The following is a 24861-nucleotide window of genomic DNA, read 5'->3' as shown; positions in this document are numbered from 1 at the left end:
TCCATAAAACAAAAGGCTAGGCGCAGTCCACGGATACACGCGAGGACATTTCTGGATCCTTATTTTATTTATTCTGTTTACACCACGTTAGTACGGGCTCGGCTGAAACACTAACCCGGGGCCTTAAAAACAATAATTCCAGCCCTGTTTTAGCGGCACCAAGTGAGGTAGTAAAGAGGAAACTCTGTGAGCAGCACCTACAGGCAGCAGCACAGCCATACACTCAATAGCAGGGTGAGCAAGTGACACCAGAGAGGCAGGTGAGGGCGGGGGGGGCTACGGGTGAGCATGGGAGACACTGGTTGTCATCGCGTGCCCGTTTCATGCTTTTCCCAGCAAATGCGGCCCCCAAGGAATCACAGCAGGCAGAAATGGTGCCGATTCCCCGCCTGCTGATTTCCTTGGGGGCCAATGGCTATATGTCGGCGGTACTTTGAGTACCGCCGACATATAGCATAGGGGTACTGAGTGTACACACTGGGTCCATACAATGGAAATGGGGTAAGCCCTGGAGGCAAGACTGATTGTGCTTATAGAAAATTACATGGTGCTCCGTTTACAAATCACTAAAGGTTAGGGTTCAGGTGTTATTGCAAGTTAAACAAGGTAATGACTGAGCGCATCTGTGGTAGGTTGCACAGGTACGTTTGGAAGAAGGTTGAGACTTAAAAGCCAAAACCTGCTCCAAATAATACATGAGAAAGGCCAAATCTTCTAGTGACAATATACTATCCTCAGTGGATATCTGGGCACCAGCTCATGTTAAATTATTTAATCAGTGTTATAGACAAATTCTATGAAGCAATTACATTTCTAAGGTGTGATCAGGGTTTTAAGTGGGCCGAGTCTCACCTGTGCTGAGCACCGGCAGCTTTTTAAAGGGGGCCTCGAAACGGGTCTCTATCGGGCTCTGTTTTGTGCCCTGGCAGAGGTGGTCTTTTTTTCCCGGACTGCAGTCACAGAAGGTACATCATGTGCGGGTGCTCACACTGCTCACTTTTCACTAATGAAGAAGTTACGGCATGACGTCATGCCAGGTGAGCGCTGTAGGGGAAGGGAAATCCTTTAAAGAGAGTAATTTTCTCTCTGGGTGTCCCTTCTCTTTTTGAAAGTCAGGAGCAGCAAAATTGTCTGAGTGTCACCAGGGCTTTAAGTGCAAGCTTTTTCAAAATTTTATACAAGCCATAGTTACTGCTTATTTATCTTAAGCAACTACAAACCAATCACAACGCCAATAGTCCTGACTTGCTGTAGGCATAATGTTACTTGTTGTATCATATATCTGGATGCAAAGACAGAAACAGCAAATTGCAAGTTGGGGTTCACATTATGCCTAGCACTGATTTTTAGCTTAAGTGTTTTAAGCCACACCTCTATTACATTGGCCACGCCCCTTGAGAGGACCCCCAGTTTTCTCATCCCAAGTTAAGCAGGGGCGGCTGGTGTATAGGGGCAAAAGGGGCGTCGCCCCCCCTGCCATCCAGAGCCTGAGGGGAGACGTAAGAAATTAATTTAAAAAACCAAGCAGCCAAAAGAAATTTCCACTTGCTGGCTGCTCTATTACTTTTAATGGGGCAGCTGTGATAAACTGCAGACGTCCTGCTGCACATGTGCCTGCCAGGGCGAGGTCATCTTTCGACCTGCAGGCACAAGCTACAGCAGTGACATCATCGTGCCGGTGCCCAGTTAGAATGCCATGGATAAGGCTGCTTATCGGGCGTTTACTAAATGGCCCTGGGAGGAGTTGGAAGAACTCTATTCATTTCAATGGCAGGGGGCGGGGCAGGCTGAGAGGGAGAAGGAATAGTGGGTGGCAACAATTACCAGTCATCACGAGAGGGGCCGGGCTGTAGGAGGGGTGCAGCTCATTCCTTTCCTCACGTGTAGTCGAGTGTGCTTTCACTTTTGAAAAGCGTTATGCAGCTGAAGCTAAGCCATGTCTTGTTGTGTTTGTTACAACGTAGGCTCAAAAGAATACAGGCTGGTAGGTGCCTATTTTTACTTTAAGCTGTAAATATACTTCACTTTTTGTGGATTTTTTTATGTGCGCGCAGTTAAGCAGCCATGCGGTGTTCACACAGGAGAGTTTGTAGTTAAACACAACTCAACGGTATTGGCGCGCATTAAAGGAGCGCCCGGGATACATTACTCCAGGTCAGATTTTTTAAGGCTTAGTGATTTGTCCAGAATCACAGGATATACTTGGGCCGAGCGCTGAGACTCACACAGCACTTTGTGTGTTTTTTACCTAGAACCCCTGGCTCGCGAGAGCAGCTCTGCTCGTACAGGATGTTTTGCTTGTGCTTAACATGTTCCTTTATTTTAAGGATTCGAGCAATTGAGCTCCGGGGTTTTCTTTCCTGTAGGCGCAAAAATCGCTCCAATGGAACATTTACTAATCTAACACAAAAAGAGCTTTGAAATGTGAGTACAGTATTTGATTGAATGTAATTTTCGGTTGCCAGGACCTCGATATGTATGTGTGCACGTGAATGAAAGGGTCAGACACCAACAGAAATTTAAATGAGCACCTCCGCCCGTGCAGGATGTTTTGCTTGTCCTGAACATGTTAGTGTATTTTGACAATATGAGTCATTGCGCTCCGGGGTCTCCTTTGCTGCAATCAATTATCAAATACAAAAGAGCTTTGGAAAATGAGGCAAAAAATAGTACTATATACATGGTGTATTCAGTACACAATGTTATTGTATCACCATTTGATTGCATATCATTTTCAACACCCGTTCATACTTTTGAAAAATGTTTAAAAATTGCGAGTACATGTGCCTGTGAACAGCGGTGCCTCAAATGGCGATGGTGACTAAAGGGACAACAACATATTCCCTTTCACATCTCCAAACTCTTTTACCAGGACGTCAGTGGCAGAAACTGAGCCACACACATTCCTGAAACGCACGTGATTTACTCCACATGTTTCCGAAAGGCTAGAGGAACCACTAGCAATCAGAGACCTGTGTGCGAACACCAGGCCCAATTCAAGTTTCGGCAGAGTCACTGAGCCAGTCATAGCTTTTCATCCTTCAGTTGTATAAAGAATACTGTTGAATTTGGTAATAATAATGACATATTATCAGTGTTTGAACACAGTGAACTCACCAGGCTGTAATACCTTATATTGAATCTACTACAAATTATTTTCTCAGATGGTGGAATGAGCCATACACTCTTTGGTCTTGACTGCATTATACGTTTGCATTGTACAATAACATTTAGATAGTGCTTCCCACAACAGGCCAGACGTTGAAGCGCTTGCCCACGTGATGTGTATGAAACTCCATGTAGAGTGTGTGTGGTGCTTGGAAAGTGTATTTGGAACACCACTGTGTCTAGTAAGGTTACAACAGTGAAATAGACTTTTTTTTTTTTTAACACAAGCTTTGTGACAAGCCAGATGAACGTTGTATTATTAGACACGTTTTTGTGAAATGCATGTGAAATATATCATTCAGTGATGTTGCCTTGCCAATTTAAATGCAGATACAGCAGCAATAGTCAATTCCTACACTTATGGCAGCGCTATAAGAATTCACTTTCCAGGCCAAATGGCATTCAGAGTGACACTTTGCGGATCAGCTTTTGTTCGGCAGCGCCATGCGAAAGATGCACATTTTTTATTATTTGTGTAGCTCGATGCATCTTTGAATGTCCCTGTTCATCAAACCACTGCCATTTAAAGGACGGCATTTAGGAGCGCGATCTGTTCGCACGTAACGGGGACCAACACAAACATTTATAAGCAGCACCGCTCGTACAGGATGTTTTGTTTGTGCTGAACAGCTTAATTTGGAAAAGTGACATATATCACCCCTAACTGGTCCCAATTCCAGCACCAGGTCACACAGCCCTCTCTCTCCATAGGAAGCTTGATAAAACTGTACAAATGCTTGCATACTCCCATGTAAATAAATCTCGTTTTACTTTTCACAGTGGACTCAGGCTGTCCTGTTCTCGATTTCCTTTGCCAGCAAAACAGTTCCCAGCCCATCTGACTCCTCCTGAGCCCTCAACCCTGCTGTGTGATATCTTTATGGCCTGACAAATGGATTTCATGCAGCCTACATAAACAGGTTTGCTGAAAGTAAGCACTTTCAAATGCAAGCCATTTGTCTGGAAATAAACAAAAAACACAGGGCCTGGTGGTAACAGATTCCATGGGTTGGCACAGACATGTTGCCTTAGGTTGTACTCCTTTCTAATCTAATCTTTGAGAATGGAGCTCCCAGGAGATCGCACTTGCCTTTGGTGCACTGTGCTCTTGTGAACAGGCCACTGCACTGAGCTAGCACTGAGCAGGTATGTTAAGAATGGTTATACTGAATAAGCAGCTACCTACGTCATTATCATATGAAATCTATTCTTTGATGTCATAACTACACTTTCACAATGGATTAATTAACCGTCTTGATTTCTCAAATTTGCTTGAAAATGCACCATTTGCCCACTCTTTTTAAAAACAATTGCCTGGGGGAGATCCCCCACCAGGCCTCTCTAAAGGCAGTCGGGCATGGTCTCTTCACTTGCTCTCCACATGGCATTCCTGATGAACTTTTACGCCCTACCACTTTCAGATGTCACCAGCCGCCACTGAAGTTAAGCCTTGGGCGTGATGTTTATTTCCAGAACTTCACTGAAGATTTTGAGGCATTAAAAATGTATGAATAATGTAGAATGTACTGGTCACCGCTTAAAGTTGAGTGGTTTATCTAAAACTGGCATTTTAAGCATGGCTCTAAGGCTGTATTCCATTGGGCCTATTTTAGGAATATGTGTAGTACATTTTAATATACTATGGAGGGCTGAACATAGGGTCCAATAGATGGAGTAGTAAGTGAGTACCTGTCAATCTCTTGACTCAAGGCTGAGGGGGAAATCTTGAAGAGGGTAATGCCATTAAGGTGACCAGAACATTGTCCAGAGGTGTAGCATGTTGAAATACTTCAGGTCCTAATGGATGGTAACACAATGACTGCATTATGTCATCAGTGATGTCATTTAACATGCTCTGAGCGATGTAGTATGTAAGGTCATAAGCACTGCATGGCGGTGCGCAAGTTATAGTTAGCTAAGTCAACTATTAACTTTAGTGTTTTCAACATTAATTTTTATCTTATTTTATCACCTATGTTACTTTGATATATATATATATATATATATATATATATATATATATATATATATATATATATATATATATATATATATATATATATATATATATTACCTACTGGCAGTCGCCAGTAGGTAGTTATAGTTAGGACCCATTTTCCATAGGAAATCCGCAACATTCTATTTGGAATAACGTTGGCGCCGATTGATGAATCTTCGCGAAATTTTCCAAACTTTTGTCCAGCTCCGGTCCGCTCCTATCCTGAAAATTTCACGGTGATTCGTCAAGCGGGGGCCGACAAAAAAGGGGGGTCCCAAAACGCGTTTTCCCCATGCATTTTCCCATAGGACCTGTTGACGCAGCTACAGCCCGAACTGCTGAACGGAATTACACCAAATTTGGCAAAGAGGTAGTCCTCAGTTCAGACTCGTGCCTTTTGCTTAAATGGTGTACATCCGTTCAGTAGTTCCTGAGAAAATTAGAGTTAAAAAGATAGATATATCTGGGCGGAGCCTAACCACACATCTCATCGTGAGATCTGATTGGCTGTCAGTACTTCATCTAAAGTATGATTAGTGCTGCAGAAAGAAAAATTAGGGCACATTTTGACTTCTCAAATCCTCTTCTATTTTATAAAAAAATTCTGACATGCAGACTGAAACATGCACTTTTAATACCAGCAGCAGACTTCCGTGGTGAGCAGTAGCTTTACTACAGTGATCTAATGAGCAACTAGAGTGCTAACATTCAGAATTTATGGCAAATGTGTGACATATCTGAATACCTTCTTGATGGAATCAATGTAAAAAACTGAAAGTATTTCCTTCTGAGGAGACTGCAGTAAATGAGGAAATTAGGAAACTTCATAACAAATAAATCTCCCAAGATGGCCACCAGAGACAAAAGAGCCCACATGCAGCACAAATATCACCCAGATGTAGCCCACATGTAGCCCAATGACAGAAGTGTGCAAAACACTTATTTTTTGTGTATTTGCAGTTTAATATAGTGCAGAGTTGTCAGGTATTGGAGTGCTTTACATGAGCATTGGTTACATCACACAAGATCAAATTAATTTTGGTTGTAGACATGGGGAGATTAAGTGATTTGACCAGAATCACAGAATGTCGAGCTGAAGCAGAAACTCCAACCTGGTTCCCCAGTTACAAAGTCTGCCGCTCTGGAAGTAACACCACATCCTCTCCCCTAAGTGCAACATTTAATCAAGTGGTCAACTGGATAAAAAAACAAAGATTACAAATATTTTAAAAGTTCTTTGTCGCTATTTGAAAACTCAGAAAATATGTCCTCATTTTAGTTTTTTAGAGCACTAACCATAATTTTGATGCAAATAAGAGCCTCTCATATATGTATTTTATAAAGGAAATGCTCTAGGTATTACAGTTTTGATTACATCAAGATGACGTCAGGCGTTCCACACTTTTGTAATAAATCTAGAATGTTAGCAATCTAGTTGTTCATTGGGATACTGTTGAGAGGCAGAGGCCAGGGGCACGAACTCTGAAAATTGAAGGCAGGTAGGAGAGTGCAGAGTCAACAATTTGACCACACTGGGCAGGCAGGAAGGAAGGGCAGTGGCAGCACAACAGACTATGGAGGGCAGTGGAAAGGGGGGGCAGGGGCAACCAACCAACAATACAGGACTGACAAGAGAGGCTGTAGCAATAGAATAGACCATTGTGGGCATAAGGAAGAGGCAGTGGTAGTACAACCATACATGCCAACAGACCCGTTTCAGCCAGGAAACGTCCAATGTTTTTAAGCTCAAATGGGCTTTATTTGATCTGTCTCCTGTCTACAATCTCCTCTTTTTCAATGTAACTCAAAGGGGAAAATCAATACCCCAGTTTTTTTTTTTTAAATCTCCCTCTTACCAAGTTCAAAATGTTCGCAAGTATGGTACATTGGATCATGGTAGGCAGGAGGAATTGGGGTAGGGACATGGACTCGGATAACAGAGGACAGGAGGGACATGGAGAGGTGCACAAAACTGACCCTACAGGGCAGGCATCAGGGTTTGCAGCAGCACAATACACCACACAGGGCATACGGGACGGGAGTGCAGCACAACAATCTATAGAAAGCAATAGGGAGGGGACAGGACCATGCACATGGACAACAGAGAACAGAGGGGAAAGAGGCAATGGTAGCTAGCTGACCATAATGGACAGACAGGAGAGAAAGCTGCAGCATAACAGACCATAAAGGGCAGGAGGGACGGATCAGGGGCATTACAATGGAACAGACAAGCCAGGAGGGAGGGAATAGGGGTCTGCACATGGAAACAGGGGGCCGGGGGCAAGGGGGCAGGGCAGGAGCAGCAAGATGACCATGGAGGTCAGGCAGGATGGGCACTAGAAACAAGACACACCATGGAGAGCAAAAGTGAGACTATGATGGCATACATACAGACCATGGAGGGAAGGTGGGAGGGGGTCAGGGGCAGCTAGCTGACCACACAGGGAAGGTGGGAGGGGTCATGGCAGCACAGAAGACCATGCATGGCAAGCGGGAGGGTTAGTGGAAGCACAATGGCTATGATGGGCAAGAAGGAGGGTGCAGGGGCATGCACAAAGGACCATGGAGGATAGAAGGGAGGGTCAGGACCTGGGCACAGACAAGAGAGTTCAGGGGAAGGGGCCTCACAACAGACCGTGCGGGCAGGCAGGAGGAGCAGTTGCAGCACAACAGACCAGGGAGGGCAGAAGGGTGTGGCAGTAAAATGGTCCATGGAGGACTGGAGGAAGGGGATAGGGGCATGGCATTTGGACAGGCAGGGTGGAGTTGGCAGGGACAGGTTACAGTCATCTGCTAGGCAGGTGGGAGGGGAGTGGCTGCTCAACAGAACACTCAGAGTAGATAGGAGTGGCAGGTCCATGGAACATGGTGGGCAAAAAGGATGGAGCAGGAGCATGCACAAAGACATCGGAGAGCAGGGGGAAGGAGAATGGGGCAGCAAGCTAAGCACAGAGGCTAAGCAGGAGGTCAATGATGGGCCATAGAATTGGGCAATGGAGGGCAGGAGGAGTGGACTGGTACATCATGCTAAATGGAGGGCAGTGGCAGCACATCAGACCATGCATGGCAGGAGGGAGGAGGCTAGTCCATGGATTCAGACAACAGAGGATAGGGAGGAGGTGGATGGGGCAGCAAGCTAACTGTTCAGAGAAGGTGGGTATTAGGAACTTTATTGTTTTTACAATGTGTGTCTGTGCGAACTACTTAAAATATGAACAAGTATGCAGCATAATCTCACTTTTATTCAGGCAGAAGAGGACGTTTGTGACTGTGACTCCGGGCTCACTTGGCAGAAACACCCCCTGACCCTCCACCCCCCATCGCAAAATGTAATGCCCGTGAAAAGGGTAGGTGGATGCAGTGTTATATAGAACATAGTCCTGAGAGCACGATTGAAAATAAAAACTAGATATAGTATATGGTATAAACTATGCACCAAAAAGTGTGATATAAGATGAACCGGGGCGTGAAATATAATATGCAATACATTGTGCGCAATGACAGATTCATTGGAGAGCGCGAGATAGCAGGCGCTAGTGCCTGTGCTATGCACCTTGGAGTGTAATATGCACGGGGCAGTGTTGTGTAACCTAACTAGTCTCTAAAGTTGTAATATAAAATATGTGCTGGGGAGTGTAACGTTGCATATGCACTGTGACAAAGATATGGATCCCAGATTGTAATATGTATGGCATAGCGCTGTGCGTTATAACATAGGCATCGAGGAAGGCACGTTAGATGGGGCAATATAACCCGTGCGAAGGCAAGTGTGGCATGACATATTCACGGGGTGATGTTACAGTGCACATGGGCTAGAGAGTGTCATAGCATACGCACTAGCTGGTGGAATACAACACAGAGGTGTGTGGCACTCGGCGGGCACTGGTGGGTGTAACACAGCATTGGGCTCAGCCAGGAGCACGCTGTGACTCAAGTGAGTTTCGTCTCCTTTCCAGAGAGTAAAATAAAAAGTATTACACATCCGGCGGTGGATGTGTTTTATTAACCGTGAGAGGGGTTTCTTGTATAGTTTGGTCGAATTTTTGTCGAATCCCCTTTGAATGGTTTGGTGTGCGTGTGTATTAAATGGGCCCGTCAATGGCTACCCATGTTTGTATAAATAAACGACAAGGGTGTCTACTTGGAGAGTACTCACCGGCGGGGGCGCCGGGATTAGGCACGGTAGGGCGTCAGACACTTCAGAGCTTCACTAGCGGTGTAAATACATTCCACGTGGATTCATTGTATGCATACTCGCCTTTTAATGAATATCACGCAAATCGTCATGGTCATGGGTACATACGGTTTGTCTAGCATGTCCTAGGTGTTTCTATAAATATATATTTTTTTAAAATAATAAAAAACAAAGGCCGGCCCCGGGGGATGGGGTCCCTGGGGCCATAAGTGGCCTGAGGAGGGGGGCAACGCAGCCCTCCTCCTAAAGAATAAAAAAAAAAAAAAAAAAGGCTATGACCCGGGGGTTGGGATCCCCGGGGCCGATTAAGGCCTTGGGAGGGGGGCCACGCGGCCCCCTTCCAAATTAATTTCTTTCAATAAATTAGAAAAAGAAGGGGGGCCACACAGCCCTCCTTCTTAAAAAAATAAAATAAATAAAAAAGACCGTCATCGCACCGGAGGCCACGCCCCCTCCTTGCAGCACTCTGCAAACGCACCTCCTGGCCAGTTGTAAGTCGGGGAATTAATTCCCCTTCAATACTGAGCGTCCCTGAGGGCCAACTAGCCCAACAGGTATCTCCAGTATGCACCAGGGAGCTGAGGTGCAGACAGGTGTTCTGAGGCCATGCCCCTTTATACACCTCTATGCAACGCAGCTCTGTGGCGCTTACTGGAGGTACCTAGTGGGCTAGTTTGACCCTAGGGACCCTTAGGATTCAAGGGGACTTAATCTCTCAACTTAGAACGGCCACAGGGTGCGTTTACACAGTGGTGAAGGGAGGGGACGGGGCCTGAGGTCACGTGTGCAAACACACCCTGTGGCGCGTTTTAAGTTGGGGAAATAATTCCCTTTCAATCCTGAGGGACCCTGGGGGCCAACTAGCCCACCAGGTGCTTCCAGTAAGCGCCACTGTGCTGCGTTGCAGAGAGGTGGTCTAGGCCGTGCCACTGTTTACATCTCTCTGCAGCGCAGCTCTGTGGCGCTTACTGGAGGTACCTAGTGGTCTAGTTGGAGCCTAGGGACCCTCAGGATTCAAGGGGACTTAATCTCCCAACTAAAAATGGCCACAGGGCGCGTTTACACAGGGTGAAGGGAGGGGACGGGGCCTGAGGTGACGTGTGCAAACACGCCCTGTGGCGCGTTGTAAGAGGTAGTTTTAATCCTCTGCCCTATTATATACTAGGGGCTTACAGAGGAGGTCATGCTAATCACAGGGGGACCCCAACGCATAGTGTTCCCTAGTGCATGTAGGTGTTTTCATTGTATTCTGAGTGTCTTTTAACATAGCACTGGCTCTAGGACTGGTTAGTCAGACTCAGTTACCACCAGTATCCGCCTGAAAAAGTTTAGGTTACAGGATGATTTTGCAACAAGGCTTCTTTCTGCTCTTCTGTTTGTTCTTTCTGCACGTTATCCTTCTTCCTGCACTTTTCTTCGTCTTTGAGGACTTCTGTTGGTTATTTCTGCATTTCTTTTTTTTTCTTTCTGTGCATTTTTTCTTCTTTCTTCACATGTTCGTTCTCTGTAGGCATAGTTAGAAATTAGCATTTAAAAAACCTTTGAAATTCACTGAAAAAAACATAGGTTTCAGGCACGTTATAGTTAGGAATTAGCATTTAAAAAAACCTTAGAAATTTCCTTAAAAAACCATAGGTTTCAGGGGCGTTATAGTAAGCTGGACTTTTCACTCGTACAAAACCATTGAAATTCCCCCGTTATAGTTAGTTCAGCTAACTATAACTCGCGCGCGCAATGCACTGCTGATGACGTCACATATTACATCACTCATGACATGGTCAGTGACATCACTCATGACATCACAGATGACATCTCAAATGACATCACTGATGACATCATCCTTGTGATAGAGTGGCAGACCTCCTCTCCCCCTAATAGAACCTTTGATACACACACTTAAAAATAGAAACTAAAATTTTCAAAACAATGGACATACCAATACCAGTTACAACAACCTATTCAGTAATTCTAAGATCCACATACACATCCACTCATTCACCAACAGTCCTATACAGTCACTCATACATGTACTCACTCATCATATGTACTCGTACACCTATACATCCTGTTACACAACGCCACTCATCCATAGCGTTACTCACATACATAGTCACTCATGCTAATAAAGAATCAAACATCTATTTACTTGCATATACAGTTATACACACACCACCACACTTGCTTCTACAGAAACATACACATATTTAGTCTTTTAAACAATCACTTATAGAAACACATACTTATTCATACAGGAACTCTTCCAATCTCTCACTCTCACATATACTCACTTATATACACCAATAGTCACATATACTAGTTTAAAACATATGTAGTTACTCATAAAGACACTATTGAGACAGTCATTCACTCACTAACACACCCATGCACACACTCATCCACCCATACAGTCCTGCACACATGCTTTCTTCAACACATACAAACAGTGAGTCAGTCATTCATGCACCTATGCACTAAGTAATACCCCCACCGAACCATACAGACACTCAGACACTCATACTGATACTCAAAAAACCAACTAATAACCTATATAGACACTCATGTAGCTACTCACCAACCCATGCAGCCACTTATACACAAAGTGAGAGACTGATACAGATATTTACATATTTAAACATTACTCACTAAGCCATGTATTCACTAAGATAAAATTAATCAGTCAGTTATACAATACATTTTTCAAAAACAAATCATCCATTTAGACACTTATATACCCATATATTCTTCCATCGACCTTGAGATATACATATATAAAACATATGTAATTTTCAGAAACACACACATTCACTGGATTATGTCATCAGTGATGTCATTTGAGATGTTATCAGTGATGTCACGAGTGATGTCACTGACCATGTCATGAGTGATGTAATATGTGACGTCATCAGCCGTGCATTGCGGGCGCGCGAGTTATAGTTAGCTGAACTAACTATAACGGGGGAATTTCAATGGTTTTGTACAAGTGAAAAGTCCAGCTAACTAGAACGCCCCTGAAACCTATGGTTTTTTCAGTGAATATAGATTACCTACTGGCGGTCGCCAGTAGGTAGTTATAGTTAGGACCACGTTTCCATAGGAAATCCGCAACATTCTATTTTGAATAACTTTGGCGCCGGTCGACGAATCCTCGCGAATTTTTCAAAATAGGTGGGGCGCTACGCTCCGCTCCTACCCTGAAAGTCTCGGGGGGATTCGTCAAGCGGGGGCTGAGATAAAAGGGGGGTCCCAAAACGCGTTTTTCCCATGCATTTTTCCATAGGACCTTTAGACAGGGCTACAGCCCGAACGGCTGAACAGAATTACTAGAAATTTGGCAGAGAGGTAGTCCTCAGGTCAAGGAAGTGCCTTTTGTAGGTTTGGTGTAAATCTGTTCAGTAGATTCTGAGAAAATAGCCTTTAAATCAATATATATATCTGAGCCAGCTTACGGTGCGCTTACGGTACGCTTACCGTACGCGTACGGTGGCGTGCGCGAGCGCGATTCTGATTGGCTCTTAGATCTTAGTAAACATTCGAATCGGCCGAAACCAGGAAGCGGCGGCCGCCATTTTCTCTCTCGCACTGAGAGTGATTTCTAAAATATAAAGCCCAAAAAAATGTAAAGGGGCTGTTTAGACAGCTCCCACACACATAGCCATGTTGAGGGAGTCCCCAAAGATCCCCCAAGGCCAAAAACGGAATTTTTATTTTTTCGGTAATTTCGCCGATTACGCTTACCGTACGGTAAAAAATTAAAAAAAAAAAAAAATTATCCACACTCTCTCCACCCCGTGTGCAATTGGTGCCCGCAGGGCACCAATTGTGTATGGCTTATTAGAGCTGAGATAAACTAAAATATTTTAAAAAAATAATAATAAAAAAAAAAATTATCCACACTCTCTCCACCTCGTGTGCAAATGGTGCCCGAAGGGCACCATTTGTGCATGGCTTATAAAATATCCGAAAAATTAAAATATTACCTTTCAAAACGAAGTGCATCATATGTCCTCCATGTGCGCACGGTGCGCGAAGCGCATCGTGCGTCCATGGCCCATCTAGCGTAACGTGGGCACGCGGTTCGCGTAGCGCACCGTGTGCCCACCGTGCGTGCACGGCACTAACTGCGTAAAGTGGGCGCGCGGTGCGCGAAGCGCACCGTGCGCGCACGGAACGAACTGCGTTAAGTGGGCGCGCACGCCACGAATGGCGTAAAGTAACTTAGCATTTAAAAAACCGTACAAATTCACTGAAAAAACCATAGGTTTCACACATGTTATAGTTAGCGGAAATTTTACTGATAAAAAACCAATGAAATTCCCCCGTTATAGTTAGTGCAGGCAACTATAACTCACGCGACCGCAATCTTCTGCTGATGACATATGTGTCTTTATGAAAAAAAAATATTTGTAATATATGTATAGCTAAAAATGTATGGAAGAAGACATGGGCAAATAAGTGTCTAAATACAGTATTAGCATCAGCAGAGGATTGCGGTCGCGTGAGTTATAGTTGCCTGCACTAACTATAACGGGGGAATTTCATTGGTTTTTTATCAGTAAAATTTCCGCTAACTATAACATGTGTGAAACCTATGGTTTTTTCAGTGAATTTGCAAGGTTTTTTAAATGCTAATTCCTAACTATAACGTGTGTGAAACCTATGGTTTTTTCAGTGAATATATATATATATATATATATATATATATATATATATATATATATATATATATATATATATATATATATATATATATCCAAAAACTGTTCCAACCCCGCAAATCACGAGCGAGCGGGGATCGTCTGGCAAGGACCTCTTGAAGAACATCCGTTAGCAGTACTAATCTACCAGCCATAACTGCTCCCATCCCCTCCACAGCTATTGGAGATGATGATAATGAGATTTTGAGAACATTGTTCAGTTTAAGTGAGGAACATCTATTAGCTAACTCCCAAACCTCCGATTTATCGAATCTTGATCCAGTTACTGAGGTTAACGAGTCTACGGAAGGTTCAGGGACAGACACAGGGATCATTACACCATTTAGGAGGAAATCTAAATACAGACCTCAGACTCCCAAAGATAATATAGACATCTTCCTTGAATTGGTCAACCATGACATTTTACAACTCCTGAATAAATCTACCACTAATTCCAATTTGAATAGAGCACAAAGAGATGCATTATGTAATTTACAGAATGATAATAACATAGTGATAAAGCCATCCGATAAAGGAGGCAACATTGTTCTGTGGAACAAAACGAATTATGTACAGGAGGCCATGAGACAATTGAATAATGTAACGTGTTACACCAAAGTTGACAAAACATATATTGACAAACTACAGGTTAGGCTTTTTAACCTCATTGATAATTGGACAAATGAGAAACTTTTAAACTGGGACGAGTCGAAATTTTTGAAGAACGAGACACCTACTGTTCCGACTTTTTACCTCCTCCCTAAAGTCCATAAAAATCCTACGCAACCTCCAGGCAGACCTATAGTTTACTCAAAAAACAGTCTATTGGAAAAGGTTTCTATGTATGTAGATTTTTTTCTATCTGAATATGTGAGAGATTTAACATCGTATATCAGAGATACGAAAGATTTTTTGCAGAAGATTGAAAACATACATTGGGACGTAAACTATTGGCTTGTCTGTTTAGACGTAGAAAGCCTATATACTAGTATTAGGCATACTGATGGACTAAAAGCATGCAAACACTTTTTTGACTCCAGGAGTATACATTTGACTAAACATACTATGATGTTACTTCAGATGATCGAATTTTGCCTTGTGGAAAATGTGTTTACCTTTAATGGCTCATTATATAAACAAATACAAGGGATTTCCATGGGCACCTGCTTCGCTCCGAGCTATGCCAATCTTTTGGTTGGCTGGTGGGAGAAGCAGGTGCTCTGGGGTGAAGGAATGGAACATTGGACAAACAGGGTCAGTATCTGGCTTAGATTTATCGATGACATATTTTTTGTATGGGAGGGTGGAGAAGACGAACTAGTGTTGTTTTTGTCAGAACTTAATGAGAATGCCCTGAACTTAAAATTCACAATGCAGTATAGCCAGAAAACTGTTGACTTCCTAGACATTAGGGTGACAGTGCGAGATAACAAACTAGAGACTGATTTATTCAGAAAAAAGCACGGCGGGTAACTCAGTTCTCCACGCAACGAGCTGCCATCCTCACAATTTTAGGTGGAGCATACCCTTCGGTGAGTTCCTTCGTGCGAAAAGAAACTGTAGCACGGAGGAATCATATGTAAGAAACAAAAAAGAGATGTCAGAGAGATTCCTTGCCAGAGGGTATCCCTACATGATGCTGAAGAGAGGTGAGAAAAGAGCAGATGCTATTACAAGAAGTGAGGCATTGTACAAAGCACCTAGGAGCAAACAAACTGAAACAGAGGCACCTATCAGATTGATTACCACCTTTAATTCAAAATCTAATCTCTTCCAGCATATTGTTAAGAAAAGATGGGATATCCTGACTCAGGATAAGATACTAAAACGAAAGCTAGGCCCATATCCAGCGATCACCTACAGAAAGGGCACCTCGATTAAAGATATGATTGTAAGAAGCCACTTCAGTAACACCAAACCTACATGGCTAGACAGAATAGGAGGGTTTCATCGTTGTGGCAAATGTAAAGCGTGCAGCCACAGCGTTAATGTTAAAGAGGTAGTCCTTGAGAGAACTAAGAGAAAGTGGTATATTCGAAAGAATATACAATGCAGCACAGACTTCGTAATCTATGTGATCACTTGCCCTTGTGGCAAGTGGTACATAGGTTCCACCACTTTTCCAGTGAAGAAGAGAATACTGGAACATTGGCGTGCCATAACCAATAAAGACTTCAGTTACAGTACAGCCAGACACTTCCATAATGAACATAATGGAGATTGGACAAAGGCGAAATTTTTTGCCCTAGATACTATCACCAAAGACCCCAGAGGAGGGAACAGAATTCAGGCCCTGCGTAGAGCAGAATCCAAGTTCATCTTACAAGCAGGAAGTGTAGCCCCATTCGGGATGAACAATGATGAAGAGATGCATGTGCATCTGTAAATTGTATGTTGTTGATACATGTGGTCTCAGCCTCAAGACATCCTGTTACTCCTGTTCCGTGTTACATGAGTTCAGTTTAGGTTGCAATTCCAGCTGCAGTGTACTGTGATAGTTATGACCTATTAATGTTAATTGTACCAGAAAATTAATTCATTTCTGTGAAATAGGCCACCTACAAAGACTGCAGAATCTATTTATAGGATTTGATTTATGGCCCCTGTTGTTGATATATATTTCGATCTAGCTTTGATCTATTGGTAGGTGAAGTCCCTATATATTACATTGGAAATGTGAGTTTTACGTGATACTGTACTGTCTGTTTTAAAATATATTCCACTTTTGTTTCCTACATCTAGATGGGACCTGGAAGCTTTCAGACACCACCGTTATCTGATACGAGCACGGAGTATTTGGTGACTATTGCTTAGTACCATCTCCTTAAGGGTCATCTTTATACTTATTACATTATATTTTTTTATTATACATTTTGTTCCTTTGAAGATGGGTTATTGACACAAAGCGGAAACATTGACTTAGTACAAAATATAAAAATATAGTCTTAAAAGCGCTTTTCCTGAATGAGATAGGGTACTATACCCTGATTTCTGATGGGACTTATAAACAAAGGATTGTTTATCTTATTTGAATATCTCTTCAGTGGTAAGCCTATGTATCAGTTGACTTACTATAAGTTTGATAATGTACCTATATAAACACAACAGAATGAAGTATGTTAATTCTGCATGTCTTTTATATACATGTGATTTTCACGGAGACGCACTAGAAAATGAATGGTGGTCCTTTGAATTCTTTAATTATGTCTTTATGTTTGTAAATACCATTGCACAGCATTTAGATAGATTACTAGCCAGTATTATCATAACTTTTCTTTAAATCTAATGAACCGACGAGTCTGTTGTTTATGTTTTGTATGACTTTAAATACACTGAACCCGGAACCTATGGTCATGCGACCAAGAGCTTGTTTGCTCGAAACGCGTCATTTTGTTTGCCCGTGAAATAAAAATATTGTAATTCAACTGGATTCGTGTGGCTCGTGCTTACAGGAGATAAAGGAGGCTCTGAGCTGACAGAGAATATATATATATTTTTTATTTTTTATTTTTTTTTAAGGTACGGGAAGAACTTAGTACCATACCCAACAATAATTTCACCATAACCTTTTTTTTTAGTTCTATTTTTTTATCATTTTGAGCCAACTCTCCCATTGCGCATGGTGTTTGACTGTGAGAAGTAGGGGGTTGGCATGAGGCCTTCAGCCAACCCCCGTCCATGTACAGCCCTGCACCCAATGCGTTGCTGGCAGCCAATCCCTGGCTGAGCACGGCCATGTCCAATCAACATGGACAGCATATAGCTGTGCACCCAATGCCTGCTCCCAACACCCTCCATTTCCACCAACCCCAGGGCACACCTAACACATATTTTGTTTAATAAAAATCAAACCCTCACTTTTTAAAAATATTTATCACGGCTACCATGGTACTCCCACAGTATCAGCGCTGAAAATTCAACCCCACTGGTACAGTGGTAGCGTGCAAGCTTCACCTGGGGAAGCTTGCAGAGTACTGCGGTACCATGGGGGCGAAGCTTTTGCAGCGGCTCCCGCAGAGGTACTGCAGTTCCTCACGGGTGGGCCATGCGGAATCCAACATGAGTACTGCAGTACTCACAGCACACAAACAAAACATTTTTTGGGCTCCTTGGGGGGGGGGGGGTGAGGGAGTCTCTGGGTCCTCCTGCAAGGGGCATTGTGTCAGGATAATTCTACCCTGCACCCTTGCACTTCTTTTTGCAACTTCAGGACACAGAGACTGCCACTTTGTTATAAATATGCACAACTACACTTTACCCACACTCACTGGAAGTGATTTATTCAAATATACAGTGGAAAAAAAAAGAATCCCCATTTTGGGAGGCGATGATATCTAACAGTCTGGTTCCTCCATTTACCTGCACCCAGAGTGAGGCATGCTTTGCTGCTACTGGGAAAATATATATCTGCTCAGAGATATGTACAAACACCCGTAGGTGCAGACGGTCTTAAAGTTTGCTTGCTATAGGTGGCCCCCAGCTTTCTCTTTGGCAGCCGTCCCATTTTTAAAATAATTTCTAGAGACACCACCGACTACCTACTCCACTGAAAGAGCTAGGATTCCACCCGCGAGGTTTATTCGCCTATGACATGAGATTAAACTCATGATACACTATGGACCAATCCGCACTAATCAATGGAGAGTGATGATGCAAGTGTTAGTAAGAACTAAAAAGAAAAGGAGAATGCTACAAAATAATAAACACAAACGGTGTAGTCTCATGGTATGTCAACAACTACCCAAGTTAACAGAAACAAAGCAGGAAGATAAAAATAGTGCTAACCAACAAAACAGCGTTAATCAGTGGTGTTTTTTTTTTACTTTTCAAAGGAAGGAATCAAGTAAAAGAAAGCCCGCACGATTAAGGAAGTTGTGACCTGGATAAGGTACATCTGCATTAAGTGAGGCCCTGTGTGTTAAGCAAGATGGAATTAAGAACGAAGGCATGATGTGAGGAAAGGCAGAATGTTTAGGGAAGGCCAGTGAGGCAATGAGGCAGATTCAGGAGTTGAGGGGCAATGCAAGGCAGCGGCTTCGGGAGACCCTCTGTGGCCCATAACACCTGGTTTATGGAGGCCCTGTGCGAGACAAGGTAGCTATATTCAGGGAGGTTTTAAAGCAGGAGGTTTAGAAAGGCAGCAAATATGTTGTTAACCCACAATCTATCTTGCAAATATCAATTTGGACTCTGCCTCTTTCTTCCAGGTTTCAGGGAAGAGGTGTGGCGCTGCGGCCAGGGCGACTGACTCTGGAATCCGGGGATCACGGTTCGATCGCCTGCGGCAGATTAGCCCAGCACCATGTAATTTTGGGCAATAGCTTGCTTAATCTTCCCGACGGCCCCCAGCGCCTAGAGACCCTTACGGGTGATTGTTCGCGCTTTACAAATGTGGATTATTAAAGGACTGGCATTGCTCGCCTCAAATATACATTACACAGACAGATCATGTATGTCTAACTCTGTTTATATTATATTTTCTCTCCGACATTTTGTAACACCAAGGTAACGAAACTATTTATTAATATAAACAGTTATCATCCTCTTCACCTCATACGCAGTTTTAAAACATTGGATTGCCATCAGATTTTTTTTTTTTATGGTTTTAGCTACAGCATTTTTTTAGAACCAAATGCACTTGATACTTTTATGGTTTTTTTGTTGTGTGGTGATTTTTATTAATCTTGTACAACAAAGCCAAGACAGCTACTCGGAGTGGGAGGTCAACAATGAGGAAAGGCTTTCATGTTCCCTGTTAGATGCATCGAATTAGGCTAGCAGCATAGTTTGGGAGGTGGGTCCAGAGAGGGGCGCTGTAGTATATTTAACTAGCAGAGTTCTTACTGAGGTCAGAGAGAATGTTTAGGAAACGGTGCACTCGGTGGGGCAAAGCAACCGAAGGACGAGCCGCCTCCCACTACCACACCACTGAAGCAGCATGTTTGAGACAGGGAGTGGTCATGCTACTAGAGCCTTTTGAGGTAGACCTGCAGAGAAAGAAGGAAGTGTGTTTTGGGAGTCCCAGAAGAGGCAAAATTGAATGTTCAGGGAGACAGCGAGTCATGGAAGTAGGTATGTTCATTAAAAGAGTCCTGTCTAGGGCACCAGATGACTCCACGCCACTGGGACACAGTTTCCAGTATCGGAATTTCCTTTTACAAATTATTATTTTGCCAGTCAGACTATCCCAGTCAGGAGTGTCCAATGCAGGCCCAGGAGGTTGAAATCCATGCTAAAGTTCAGGGTGAATACTCACTCTTTCGATTTAACGAGGCCATTTCACAAGCGAAGTAATACTACAAGAGCATTATTTACGGATCTTAGATGTCTTTGTGAAGCAGCCTCTAAAGGGCCAACTCAGTATTAGTAAAGTGCAAAGAAGACACAGACCATTCAATTTGAACTAATCATATATGAATATTCCCATTTTAGAATATTCCCATTTTAGATATTGTGGGGCCAATTCACAAAGTCATATAGGAGTACTTAAACACTACTGCAGAAATGCCTTTGTGAATAGGCCCTGTTGCATATAAATGTATCTTGTGTGGATATCCTGAAAAATTGGCATTGATCTAATCTTGTTGGGCAAACTTGCAAAATTAGTTCGATTGATTCACTGTATGGAGATTGGTACACTCATTTGTCAAATATAACTCTGCACTGGAGACTCGAAGCCCCAGTGTCACCTTGTAAGCCAGGTCTGGACAGCTAATAATGGACACACATCACTTCTTACCTTCAATCAGCCCATTATCGAATAGAATTCTGGGACTTTTAGTAAGCCCTTGCAAAGCAAGGGCCTAAAGTGCTCTGGTATGCAAACTGGTGTGGGTTAAAGAAAAATGTTTGCGTGATGGAGGGGGTCTAAAATGACATGGGATCACTTGACAAAGCAAACACAACGAGACGATGGATGGACAGAGCGCTGAATCTTTTTAGACACTCACCCCAGTTACAGATCTGGGTTGAATCCATCATCGTTCTTTAGCTCACTTCGCCACCCCAGTTCAAACCAGCCATATGCAAATCAGTCTTGACCCTGTGCCTCATGGGAAGAGTCCAGCCCGAACTCGCAAGCCAGGTCTTCCCTCGACCGTAAACAAGCATCCTGGGACCGGTTTCGGGGTAATACCCCTCATCAACAGGCTAGCTTGAATCCAGCGGCAAAGTGAGCAAGGGACCCACATCTGGGCATCCCCTGCCAACTTAGGGCGAACAAAGCAAACACAAGGAGATGATGGACGGAGCGCTGAAACTTTTAAGACCCTCACCCCCAGTCACAGATCTGGGTTGAATCCATCATCATTCTTTAGCTCACTTCGCCACCTCAGTTCAGACCCAGCTATATGCAAGTAAGTCTTGACCCTGTGCCTCATCGGAACAGTCCAGCCCGAACTGCCAAGCCAGGTCTTCCCTGAACTGGAAAAAAGCATCCTGGGACCGGGTTCTGGGTAACACCCTTCATCAGCCAGGCTAGCTTGAATCCAGTGGCACTGTGAGCAAGAGACCACCCTGCGGACTAGGGCGAACACTTGACACCTATGTCCTGTATGTAATAAGCCAAGGTGGCTATTTCAGGAGGGGTCTTGCTGTACTGTTAAACAGCATGTCTAAGTGTTAAGGTCCACAGTAAGACAGTGTAAAGTTTAGGGAGGGGACTCTCGAAGGAAATAAAATAGCATGTGAATGGCCACGTGAAGCTAAAAGCTATCATTAGAGACAATGGATAAATGAAACTAGGCAGCATCGTTAGGAAGAGGTCTAGCGCAATACCTAGGAGCTTGTTTTCAAACTGTTTTATGTCATTTGATCGAGGGAAGACGCCTAGCAGCACAGTCAGGAGATCTTGCAAAGGATGACTGCATTTTCAGTACTCCGTCCATCAGCGTGTTGTGTTTGCGTTTTCATGCAGTGCACACAAAGACAAGCAGCACGTAGTTTAGGTTTATTTGTTGATTAATTAAAATCATTACAAAGAAAAAATAGTGAATATCCACAGCAACATCTAACTAAACATATACAAATACAGTGATTTTTTTTTTTTTAACCAAGGTAAGATCTACAACAGAGCCCTAACACAAGTTGCAAATAACTGAATATAAGGTGCTGTGTACTTACAGCACCAAAACTAAAGTGCCTTGTAATTGCAGCAAATATAAATAATTTTAACAATATGCCAATAACAGTTAGCAACAGAAACAAGCATTGGCATAGCCAATAGGTCTCGCTTTTGGGACCTTATAAGTGTTTAGCCATGCAACAGTTGCATAACTAAATACTTATAAGGTCCCAAAAGCGAGACCTATTGGCTATCGAAAGTGATCACGATCAAACATCAAAGCGGCCGTGGGGCCGCAAAAGTGAAAGTAATCGCGATAAAAGCGGCGCCCGCGCACATGCACTGTGATACTATGGCTGGCCTGGTAGCACTTTTTGGAACCCTCTCAAAAAGTCTCGCCAGACCAGCGCATGCGGTGGGTCAGGCGAGACCTAAAAACGTGCATTATAATTTCAGCTCCAAAACTAAAGTGCCTTATGCTAGCAGCAAAAAGTTACAACATTTCAGGGGGTAAACTACAACATTAAAATAACTTGTACAAACAACAAAAATTGCACATAATCAAAATTAATTTAACACACATTAAAATAGCCCACATACTCCCTAAAAGACACTTTAGAACATTATATCATTACCATTTTTCTATTAACTTTCATAACAAGTATTTCATTTACTTAAAATGTCTGCTTTACAAAGTTTCTTTTCAGCCATAAAAACAAACTTAACAAATTGGTAAATAATATGAATGTTAACACCTCTTAGACATAAAATAATTGCAGTCCTACATGATCTAACCCCCAATGACAAGCAGCACGTGATCCGCAAGCACATGTATATGCAAACATGAGACATGAACACAACTGTTTAACAAATATTGCAGCGGGTGACTTACCGAATGTAAACACAGCAGAACGTCCTCCTCTTCTAGAAGGTGCCAAGGGTGGGGGAACACGGGGGTTACAGTAATTCCTGGAGTGTCCCGCGAAGAGTGGGAGGTGGCCCCGGGTGTAAACTGTGGGTTCCGGTGCGGGACGCTCCTGGAATGGGTGTAAACTCTGGTGGGTTTTGCGCTGGGTGTAACACTGCCTGGTCCTGGGTTGATGCGAGGATGGCGAGGACTCCTCGGCTTTGCTCGGCAGGACGGCTCCCAGTCTCCAGGCTATGCGGATGTGTGAGTCCGGGTCACGAGCACACGTGGGCTGACAGTCTCCCGGCCCGCCGCTGCGTAGAGTTACAGCACAGGCTGTCGGCGCTGGTCGTGTTTCCTCTGCCGGGGCTCCCCTGCCGCCCGTTACATCTCAGGGTGGCACTGGCCGCGTTGATGGTGCCCAGACCGCTGCAGCGCCTGGCACCAGGCTCCTGGTGGGGTAGCGGTGACCTTCTGCTGAGGATTGCGGGGAGGCGCTCCGCTGACTGCTGATCCCCGCTTGCCAGAGCCAACCCGCTTACTGCCCCGCCGCAGTATTAACAGAGCGGACTGCAGCGGCGCTGGGGAGGGGGGTGGCAGGGAACCGGCGTTAAGGTGCAGCTCCGCGCCCTCCCAGGACTCCTCTTGCCGCTGCCGCGGTTCTCCTCGAGCCTCCCAGGCGGCAGTGACGCGGGGTAGCTAGGCAACCACAGCAACAGCCACCACATCCGCTCACACCACTGACAGCCGTATACCGACAGAAGGGACAGCTCGGAAGGTTAATGTTCACTCGGCAGAGACCAAAGTGTAAACTGAAAGTCACGCATGTCCTCTCGCACGTTCAGCCTTAAGAGGTTATCGTACTAGTAAATGTGTCAGTGAGTTAAGCTCTTGCTGCCGAGACCTCCCATTTTACAGACTCCTGCGTGAAATGACACTCCAATCCAGGTTTTTTCTTTTCCATTCAAGCAATTGTAGTCCCAAATGTGTAATAGAATAATCAGGACAACAAATACCATAATGCAATGTATAAACAAAAATAGATATTTTCAGCCCCAAATAATTTTATACTCAAACTGCCTTTAATGATCCATGCCCACAATTGTCCGATAAACCTCATATTCAACTTGTCACTACTTGGAATGACAGGACATTAAAAAAAGCAACAACGTGTTTTTGTTTCTTAATTTAAGCATGACACTATGTTGTAAATATGTTCTTATGTCATCTGATTCTATTATTAGCGGAACCTTGTATCTCAAGGTTCTGTGTGTTGTTTTGAACTCGAACGTTCCTTGTTGGCCAGTTGCTGCTGTCCAGCCGAAGGGAGGCCCGTTCTTCGTTCAGCTCCAAGCTAATAAAGGTTTCCTTCTTACCTGAAGTCTGCAGATCGTATCTTTCCTTTACAAAAATATTTTGGCGACAATTTACCTTCAGCTGGTCCAGATATGTGTCCCTTGTAGTGGACAGCATTGGAGTGACGTAATGGGCAAAAGAGACTCACGAACCCACAAACAGGCCACTACCATGCATCCTCCATATATCCACCTCTCCCTTCTCGCATCCAGCTCGTATCCAGCTGTCCCGCTCCTGATCAGAGACTCCATCCTGCAACTGCTTCAATTCCTCCCATGAGTCTGCCATAGCTAACATCACGTTGTAATCTGTTTTTTCTTCGCTTTCCACAACATGCTTCTCAGTATAATTACATCCCTGTTCTGTACAAAATCGAGCAACTTAATCTGCATAATTATTACCCAATGACACAAAATCGTTTCCTTTAGTGTGTGCAGAACATTTAACAACAGCAATTTCATCTGGGCTTTGCAATGCTTC

At 43.7% G+C, this 24861-nt stretch overlaps 1 protein-coding gene and 1 long non-coding RNA gene across 4 annotated transcripts in view; one reads left to right on the top strand and one right to left on the bottom strand.

Annotated features, from left to right (window-relative positions):
- ULK4 (unc-51 like kinase 4) overlaps nt 1–23796 on the bottom strand; it is a 1725799-nt gene extending 1702003 nt beyond the window's left edge. The window contains exon 1 of one of the 3 annotated variants that reach the window (XM_085631567.1): nt 23011–23796. The gene's annotated coding sequence lies outside the window, so the exon portion shown is untranslated. The remainder of the gene's footprint in view (nt 1–23010) is intronic. The other 2 variants (XM_085631566.1, XM_085631568.1) reach the window with 2 other exon arrangements.
- LOC146789430 (uncharacterized) lies at nt 1869–19609 on the top strand. Its single transcript, XR_014970098.1, has 3 exons — nt 1869–1984; nt 16799–16855; nt 19264–19609. It is a non-coding gene; the product is annotated as an uncharacterized LOC146789430 (long non-coding RNA).
- Nucleotides 23797–24861: the final 1065 nt, after the last annotated feature.

The sequence above is a fragment of the Triturus cristatus genome, chromosome 10 (assembly GCF_964204655.1).
Source record: "Triturus cristatus chromosome 10, aTriCri1.1, whole genome shotgun sequence".
Taxonomy (NCBI): Eukaryota; Metazoa; Chordata; class Amphibia; order Caudata; family Salamandridae; genus Triturus; species Triturus cristatus.
This window is presented reverse-complemented; position numbering and strand designations above follow the sequence as displayed.